We start from the raw sequence: 9,818 nt of genomic DNA, 5'->3' as shown, positions 1-9,818 counted from the left end.
CGCTAAGTATGGACTTGACTCCGAGATAGTAGCTTCACTGTGTGAATCATTTGCTACTCATATTGATCTACCCAAAGAGAAGTGGTTTAAATATCATCCTCCCTTAGAAGTTAATGTAGTTAAACCCAATCCAGTTGAAGAGAAAGTCATTGCCTATAATGATCCTATTGTTCTTAGTGCTTAGATTGAGAAACTACCTTTCCCTGTTAGGATAAAGGATCATTCTAAAGCTTCAATTGTGATACGTAGGGGCCACATTAGAACACCTACACCCCCTGAGAAAATTAGAGTTGAACCTAGAATTTCTATTATCAAAGATCTCCTATCCGACAATGTTGATGGCCATGATATTCACTTGTGTGAAGATGCTGCTAGAATTGCTAAACCACATGCTAGAGACAAACATAGGCATGGTGTTGGCACGCCTTGACGTGGGTGCTAGTGTTAGTGCAATACATCGATCCTTATATGATGAAATCAAAGACGAGATTGCACGTGTCGAGATAGAACCCATTAATGTCACTATTCAGCTTGCCAATAGAGATACTATCTGCCCTGTGGGAATTGTTAGGGATGTTGAAGTCCTGGGTGGTAAAACGAAATATCCTGCTGATTTCGTCGTTCTTGCTACCACGCAAGATAGATTTTGTCCCATCATATTGGGCAGACCCTTCCTCAATACCGTCAATGCTCATATTGAGTGTGAGAAGCAAACTGCCACTGTTGGCTTTGAAGGTGTGTCACATGAGTTCAATTTCTCCAAGTTTTGTAGACAACCTCATGAAAAGGAGTTGTCTAGTAAGGATGAAACTATTGCCCTAGCTTCTATTGCCGTGCCTCCCACTGATCCTTTAGAGCAATACTTGCTTTAGCATGAAAATGATATGGATATGGATGAAAGGGATGAGATAGATAGAGTTGTCTTTGAACAATATCATATCCTTAACAATAACTTGCATGTTGAACTGCTTGGCGATCCACCCCCACCAAAGGGTGATCCTGTGTTCGAGCTTAAACAGTTTCCTAATACTCTTAAGTATGCTTATCTTGATGAAAAAGAGATATATCCCGTTATTATGAGTGCTAGTCTCTCAGGGCATGAAGAAAGAAATTATTAAAAACTCTAAGGAAGCATTGTGCTGCTATTGGATATACTGTTGATGATCTTAAGGGCATTAGTCCCACTCTATGCTAGCACAAGATTAAAACCAATCCTGATTCCAAACCAGTTGCTGATCATCAAAGCAGATTAAATCCTAAGATGAAAGAGGTAGTAAAAAAAAGAAATACTAAAGCTCCTGGAAGCAGGTATTATTTATCCTGTTGCTCATACTGATTGGGTAACTCCGGTGCATTGCGTCCCTAAGAAGGGAGGTATTACCGTTGTCCCTAATGATAAGGATGAATTGATCCCACAGATGATAATTACTGGCTATAGGATGGTGATAGATTTTAGGAAATTGAATAAGGCCAGTAGGAAAGATCATTACCCTTTGCCTTTTATCGACCAAATGCTAGAAAGACTGTCTAAACATACACACTTCTGCTTTCTAGATGGTTATTTTGGTTTCTCCCACATACCTGTTGCACAATCTGATCAGGAGAAAACCACTTTCACCTGCCCTTTCGGTACCTTTGCTTATAGACGTATGCCTTTTGGCTTATGTAACACACTTTCCACCTTTCAAAGATGTATGATGGCTATATTCTCTGACTTTTCTGAAAATATTGTTGAGGCTTTCATGGATGACTTCTCTGTTTACGGGTCTTCTTTTGATGATTGCCTCAAGCAACCTTGATCGAGTCTTGTAGAGATGTAAAGACACAAACCTTGTCTTGAATTGGGAGAAGTGCCACTTTATGGTTAATGAAGGCATCGTCTTAGGACATAAAATTTCTGAAAGAGGTATTGAAGTCGATATGGCTAAGGTTGATGCGATCGAAAAAATGCCATGCCCCACAGATATCAAAGGTATAAGAAGTTTCCTTGGTCATGCTGGTTTCTATATAAGGTTCATTAAAGACTTCTCTAGGATTTCTAGGCCTCTGACCAATCTCTTGCAAAAGGATACTCCTTTTTTTGACGATGATTGTGAGGAAGCCTTCGAAATACTTAAGAAGGCTTTGATAACTGCGCCTATTGTTCAACCACCTAATTGGAACTTACCTTTTGAAATCATGTGTGATGCTAGTGATTATGCTGTTGGTGTTGTCCTAGGACAAAGAGTTGATACGAAGTTGAATGTTACTCACTATGCTAGTAAAACTCTAGACAGTGCCCAAAGAAACTATGCTACTATGGAAAATAAATTTTTAGCAGTCGTGTTTGCATGTGAAAAGTTCAGATCTTACATAGTTGATTCCAACGTCACTATTCACACCGATCACGCTTCTATTAAGTACCTCGTGGAAATGTAAGATGCTAAACCTAGACTTATCAGATGGGTTCTCTTGCTACAAGAATTTGATTGGCATGTTGTCGACCGGAAGGGTGCTGATAACCCAGTAGCAGATAACTTGTATAGGTTGGAGAATGTTCTTGATGACCCACAACCTATTGATGATAGCTTTCCTCATGAGCAATTGAATGCCATCAATGCATCACGTAGTACACTGTGGTATGCTGATTATGCAAGCTATATTGTTGCCAAATATATACCACCTAGTTTCAGATACCATCAAAATAAGAAATGCTTCTTTGATTTGAGACATTACTTCTGGGATGGTCCTCACCTTTATAAGGAAGGAGTAGATGGTGTTACTAGACGTTGTGTACCTGAGCATGATCAGGGACAGATCCTACAGAAGTGTCACTCCGAGGCCTACGGAGGACACCATGCGGGAGATAGGACTGCACACAAGGTATTGCAATCAGGTTTCTATTGGTCCACTCTCTTGAAGGATTCCCGTAAGTTTATCTTGTCTTGTGACGAATGTCAAAGAATAGGTAATATCGGTAAACATCAGGAAATGCCTATGAATTATTCACTTGTCATTGAACCATTTGATGTTTGGGGCTTTGATTATATGGGACCTTTTCCAAAATCCAATGGGTATACTCATATCCTAGTTGCTGTTGATTATGTTACTAAGTTGGTAGAAGCTATCCCAACTAGTAGTGTTGATCACAACACTTCTATCAGGATGCTTAAACAAGTTATTTTCCCTAGATTTGGAGTCCCTGGACATCTAAAGACCGACGGTGGTTCACATTTCATTCATGGTGCTTTCAGTAAACCGCTTGCTAAGTACGATGTCAATCATAGAACTGCATCTCCCTATCACCCTCAGTCAAGTGGTCAAGTAGAGCTAAGTAATAGAGAGATTAAACTAATCTGCAAAAGACTGTCAATAGGTCTAGAAATAATTGGTCTAAGAAGCTCGATGACGAACTATGGGCTTATAGAACTTCCTATAAGAATCCCATGGGAATGTCTCCGTACAAAATGGTTTATAGTAAAGCATGTCATTTACCTGTTGAGCTAGAGCACAAGGCTTATTGGGCAATCAAAGAGCTCAACTTTGATTTCAAACTTGCTGGTGAGAAGAGGTTATTTGTTATTAGCTCACTTGATGAATGGAGAGCTCAGGCATATCAAAATGCCAAGTTGTTCAAAGAAAAGGTTAAGAGGTGGCATGATAAAAGGATACAAATGCGTGAGTTCAATGTAGGTGACAATGTCTTGCTATATAATTCTGGTTAAGATTTTTTGCAGGCAAGCTTCTCTCTAAATGGGAGGGTCCTTACATTGTTGAGGAAGTATGTCGTTCCGTTGCCATCAAGATCAACAACATTGAAGGTAATTTCCCGAGAGTGGTAAATGGGCAGAGAATCAAGCATTATATCTCAGGTATTCCCATAAATGTTGAAAGAAATATTATCAATAACATAACTCCGGAGGAGTACATAAGGGATATTTATCAGCTTGTTTCAGACTCCGAAAACGAAGAGGTATGTGATTCAGTAATTAAACCGAATCCAAAACTATTCCAGTAGGAATTTTTCTCCATTTTGGAAGTTTTGAAAAAATAGAGAAATTTAAAGTAGTCTGGAAAACGCACGAGGAGGCGACAATCCAGCCAGGCGCGGGCCACCACGCTGGCTGCGCCTGGGGGGCTTGTGACCACCTCGTGTGCCTCCCGGACTCTGTTTTCTTGCGGAGTACTCCTTCTGGTTGGAAAAATATCATTATATATTCTCCCTATAGGTATGACCCTGTATCACGCAAATTTCCTTTGTTTTTATTTCGAGCCCGTCTCTGCTGCAGATCTAGATCGCTATGGCGTCCCCAAAAGCTCCAAAGGACAAGACCTTCGAGAAGGTCATCAGTCCCTACCTCGCGGGAGTGCTGCAACACCCTCAATCTATCGAGATGCGTGAGGGGATGCTGCACATCCGTGATGTTTAGGGACCCAAGAAGACCGAAAGCATGGAGGCGAGGCTCAAAGCAATGGAGCAAGAAGTCTTCAAGTGCCAATAGATGGTGGAGCGTGGACTCAACGCCAACCACATGATGATCACGGAGTTCACCAACAAGCACAAGATCGATGCCAATGACATTGCGAAGCACCTCTCCAGGCTCTATGACCGAATAGATCACCTCCAAGCCCAGATCTATGACCTGCAGAAAAAAAACTGTGAGTATGAGTATAGATTTAAATCAATACGGTTGGCTGTAGATTTGAGGATTCCGGAGACTCGGTCATCTTTCCATGATGGAGCACCTATGGCTTGGAAGACGGAGGATCAAACCCAGGTTGCAAAAACTCCACCACCATTGCCGCCAAAGGATGACAACTAAGCATGGGTATGGGCAATCCCCTTGTCTTGTGCCAAGCTTGGGGGAGTTGTCCCGGTATCGTATCACCATCACATCTTTTGCCTTTACCTTTCTTAGTTCGTTCCTTTTTGGTTTTCTCTTTCTCTAGTAGAATAAAGTTCTTAGTGCTTTAGGCTTGAGTTTTGCTTTGTGTCACCCCCGATGTATTCGAGCTCGTGCGCCATATAATAAAGAGTTTCTTAGTTCAGGGCCTTGCCTCATGCCATGATCAAGAGAATGAGAAAAGAACAAAAGCATGAAAGATCATGTAATGATCTTATGGGAAGTGATGGCTTCACATATAAAAAGAATGTTGATTGAAACTTGTTGAGGCTCGAAAAACGTAGACCTTCGTCATTGTTGCAATTAATAGGAAGTGATAAAGAAGGAGAGGTTCACATATAAATATATCATATTTAATACCATCTATGATTGTGAACAGTCACTAAACTATTACATGCTTAGAAGTATATGTTGGACAAGGAAGACAACATAATGAATTGTGTTTGCTAGGTTCCGAACAATGTTATATGATTAGAGATCCCTTAGCATGTGACGATTGCTTCCACCTCATATTAGCCAAAACCCCCGCACCAAGTAGAGATAGTACTTGTGCATCCATAAACCTTCAACCCAGTTTTTCCGTGAGAGTCCATCATACCTACCTATGGATTGAATAAGATCCCTGAAGTATGTTGTCATCGGTGCAAGCAATAAAAATTGCTCCCTAATATGTATGATCTATTAGTATGTGGAAAATAATCTTTGTACGAACCTGTGATGAGGAAGACATAAAAGCGAAAGACTGCATAATAATGTTCTATATCACAGGAGGCAATATAAAGTGATGTTCGTTCACACTAAGAGGACACACATCCAAACCTCAAAACCGCATGACAACCTCTGCTTCCCTCTGCGAAGGGCCTATCTTGTACCTTTACTTTTTGCCCTTGAAAGAGTCATGGTGATCTACACCAATTCCTTATTTTGCCTTTATCTTCACTAACGTCATATGCTAGGGAAAGATCTATATTCATATGTAAGCTTGGAAGTAACTATTCATGAATTATTATTGTTGACATTACCCTTGAGGTAAATAGTTCGGAGGCGAAACTATAAGCCCCTATCTTTCTCCGTGTTCGGCTCAAACTTTGATCTCATGAGTACCACATGAGTTGTAGCAAATGTAGAAGACAAAAGGATGATTGAGTATGTGGATTTGCTTTACAAGGTCTTATTTGACTCTTTCCGATGTTGTGATAAATTGCAATTTCTTCAATGACTAAAGGCTATCGGTTGTTAATTCTCGGTAAGGCTCTTGACCCATACTTTACCTTGTGAAGGAATTGTCACTTTAGCACAAGAGTTCATATGATGGTATTATTGTTCTGATTATGATCATGATGCCTGCATGTTCGTATCTTGTTTTGTCGACAACTCTCTCTCTCTAAACATGTGGGCATATTTATTGATCTCGGCTTTCGCTTGAGGACAAGCGAGGTCCATTTTGCATCACGCTTTCATGTTGATATTTATCGCTTTTTGGGCTGTTATTACACTTCACAGTACAATACTTATGCCTTTTCTGTCTTATTTTGCAAGGTTTACATGAAGAGGGAGAATGCCTGTAGCTGGAATTCTGGCCTGAAAAAGGAGAAAGTTTAAGATACCTATTCCGTGCAACTCCAAAAGCCATGAAAATCAACGAGGATTTATTTTGGATTTTATAAAAAATACTGGGCCGATGAAGTACCAGAGGGGAGCTAGAAGGAGGGCACACTTGTGGGCTCCCACCTGGCCCTCTGGCTCCCCTCTTTTTCAACAAGAAGGGTTTCGTTCTAGAAAAAATCAAGAGGAGGCTTTCAGGAGGAATCGCTGCCGCCACGAGGCGGAACTTGAGCAGAACCAATCTAGAGCTCCGGCAGGACGATCCTGCCGGGGAAACTTCCCTCCAGGGGGGGGGGAATCGTCGCCGTCGTCATCACCAACATTCCTCTCATCAGAGGGGACTCATCACCATCAACATCTTCATCAGCACCATCTCATCTCCAAACCCTAGTTCAACTGTTGTAACCAATCTCCGTCTTGCGACTCCGATTGGTACTTGTAAGGTTGCTAGTAGTGTTAATTACTCTTTCTAGTTGATGCTAGTTGGATCACTTAGTGGAAGATTAAATGTTCAGATCTTTGATTCTACTCATTACCTCTATGGTCATGAATATGATTATGCTCTGTGAGTAGTCACTTTTGTTCCCGAGGACATGGGATAAGTCATGCTATAAGTAGTCATGTGAATTTGGTATTCGTTCGATATTTTAATGTGTTGTATGTTGTCTCTCCGCTAGTTGGGTTATGTGAACGTTGACTACATAACACTTCACCATTATTTGGGCCTATAGGAAGGCATTGGGAAGTAGTAAGTAGATGATGGGTTGCTAGAGTGACAGAAGCTTAAACCCTAGTTTATGTGTTGCTTTGTAAGGGGCTGATTTGGATCCACTAGTTTAATGCTATGGTTAGACTTTGTCTTAATTCTTCTTTCGTAGTTGCTGATTCTTGCGAGAGGGGTTAATCATAAGTGGGATGCTTGTCCAAGTAAGGGCAGTACCCAAGCGCCGGTCCACCCACATATCAAACTATCAATGTAGCGAACGCGAATCATATGAACATGATGAAAACTAGCTTGACAGAAATGCCCATGTGTCCTTGGGAGCGCTTTACCTCCTATAAGAGTTTGTCCAAGCTTGTCCCTTGCTACAAAAGGGATTGGGCCACTTTGCTGCACCGTTGTTACTTTTGTTACTTGCTACTTGCTACGAATCATCTCACCACACAACTATCTATACCGATAATTTCAGTGCTTGTAGAGATTACCTTGCTGAAAACCACTTTTCAGATCCTTCTGCTCCTCGTAGGGTTCGACACTCTTACTTATCAAAAGGACTATGATAGATCCCCTATACTTGTGGGTCATCATTCCATGGTAATGCGATGCCACCCACCGTGTATATGGTTCAATTGGTGAAGGGTGCTGCGGGGCTGCGATGACCTGTTACCTCCATATCAACCCGCTGGGGCCGACGAAGATGATGTGATGACCCTCAGCGCCTGCTTAAACTGGTCCATGCGTTGGCAGATGAGCCAGATTCGTTTGGGGGCGGGGGACACCACTGCAAATACAACACTGCCAGTCGTGCCGACGCCAAGCCATGGCAGGACCGCCGCAATGCTACCGCCGTCACCTGATCTGAACATGCATATGGCACAGGATCCGGAAGATGATGACAATACAATTTCCAACATCGATAAGTACATCAACGAACATGGGTACGGTGATGAATTGTTCGGGCCTCCTTCTCAAGAACCCAACCCTGCAAAAGACGATGGCGATCTAGCTGGTACTATGGAGAAACCCAATTTCAACAGGCGTCGGCTGTTCAGTTCATAACAGACGGCTCCAGCTACCGCCTTCACCGAGACTCAAATAGCCGAGGTGCAAAATATTATCAGCCCCAACACACTCTAGAAGGTGGTCTTTGAGTAGAACTCGATCCCATTACAGCAGAAGAAGCATAAGGGACGGAAAAGAAAAAACAACAAGGGTGCGAGCCAGCCGGCACCGAGTACGATCCGTGCTCAGGACGGGCCACCAATATCTAAGGATATTGAGAGGAGGGTGCATGTGGCGGGTAGGCCGATGCTACCGACTAATCTGCTCAATGCTGTAACCGGTGCTATGCGGAGTGTACATGACGCTGTTCTTTATATGGAGAAGCGGTGTCTCTCCGAGAATGATGTTACATACCTGGTTTTCGTGGCAAGGTGCCAGAGGGCAAGGGCTTTGTCGATAGCACCATCGGGCGTATGATCGTCCTACGGTTTGATGGCATCTTCACTATGCTTAACCTTTATCCGCTGCACTACACCTTCATTCAGCTATTTTCGCTCAGTATGGAGATGCGGATCATTAGAGACAAGACCACAGACATCGTGATAGTCGACCCCTTCTACATGCGTGCCAAGCTCTTGGACGACGCTGGGGACCGGCAAGTGGCGAGTTCATACCTCGAAGGCATCATACTGGCGAGCGCAGATAAGGATAACTTCCTCGTGCCTTACTTTTCCGAGTATGTCATCCCCTCATCGCCCCATAACATATGATTTCTTAGATTTCGATCGTTCTTTTTTTCTAACATTCTGTGTTTTGTGCAGTGACACACATTGCACACTCAGCCTATTAAGCCCGAAATATTCCATGGCCAAGTATTTCGACTCGGACCGTCAGTCGAATAAACACTACACAAATATCAAGAAAGTTCTTGATGATGTCCTCCCCGGCTACGCCAAATCTGGAGGCACCTTCAGGAGGCCAACTCTTAGGTACGGCAAGCACGTGTTCACCCATGTAACGATGTTCCCCTGCATCAAGCAGCCGCCTGGCAGTCAGAAGGATGCCTACTACACCCTCCATCACATGCGGGCGATCGTACGGGACCAGCATCACCGTATGCTACCAAATGATCTCAAAGAATGGGCCGCACACTTGTCGGCAATCCAGGATGAGGACATCAGACAAGAATTCTTTCTCAGCCAGTCGGAATTGGCGGAAATCATCTATCAAGATGTCCTTCCTAGATCGGGGCAGTTCTACCTAAACTGTCAACCGTCCAACAATGAAGTTGACACAACGCTACAAATGCAGGCTGACAACGACCGCACATTCATGACCATTACGAAAGACGGCGGCTTCATCCACGCTCCATTCCCCGAGTCGAGTCGAAAGTACTGATGCCATGTAGTAATTAATTTTAATGAACTTGTATGTCTCTTTAGTTTGGACAGTCGTTCAACTTATATGTGTAGTCGATGCTTTTTATTAGTAGGACAGTGAATCATGCTATTAATGTGTTGCTTTTCTCTTCCGATCCTTTTGTTGCATACTTATATATTGCTTATATATTATCTGTGAATTGCTACTAATGTTTTGTTTGTCTAGTG

The sequence above is a fragment of the Hordeum vulgare genome, chromosome 4H (genome assembly GCF_904849725.1).
Source record: "Hordeum vulgare subsp. vulgare chromosome 4H, MorexV3_pseudomolecules_assembly, whole genome shotgun sequence".
NCBI classification, from domain to species: Eukaryota; Viridiplantae; Streptophyta; class Magnoliopsida; order Poales; family Poaceae; genus Hordeum; species Hordeum vulgare.
Note: the sequence above shows the minus strand (reverse complement) of the source record.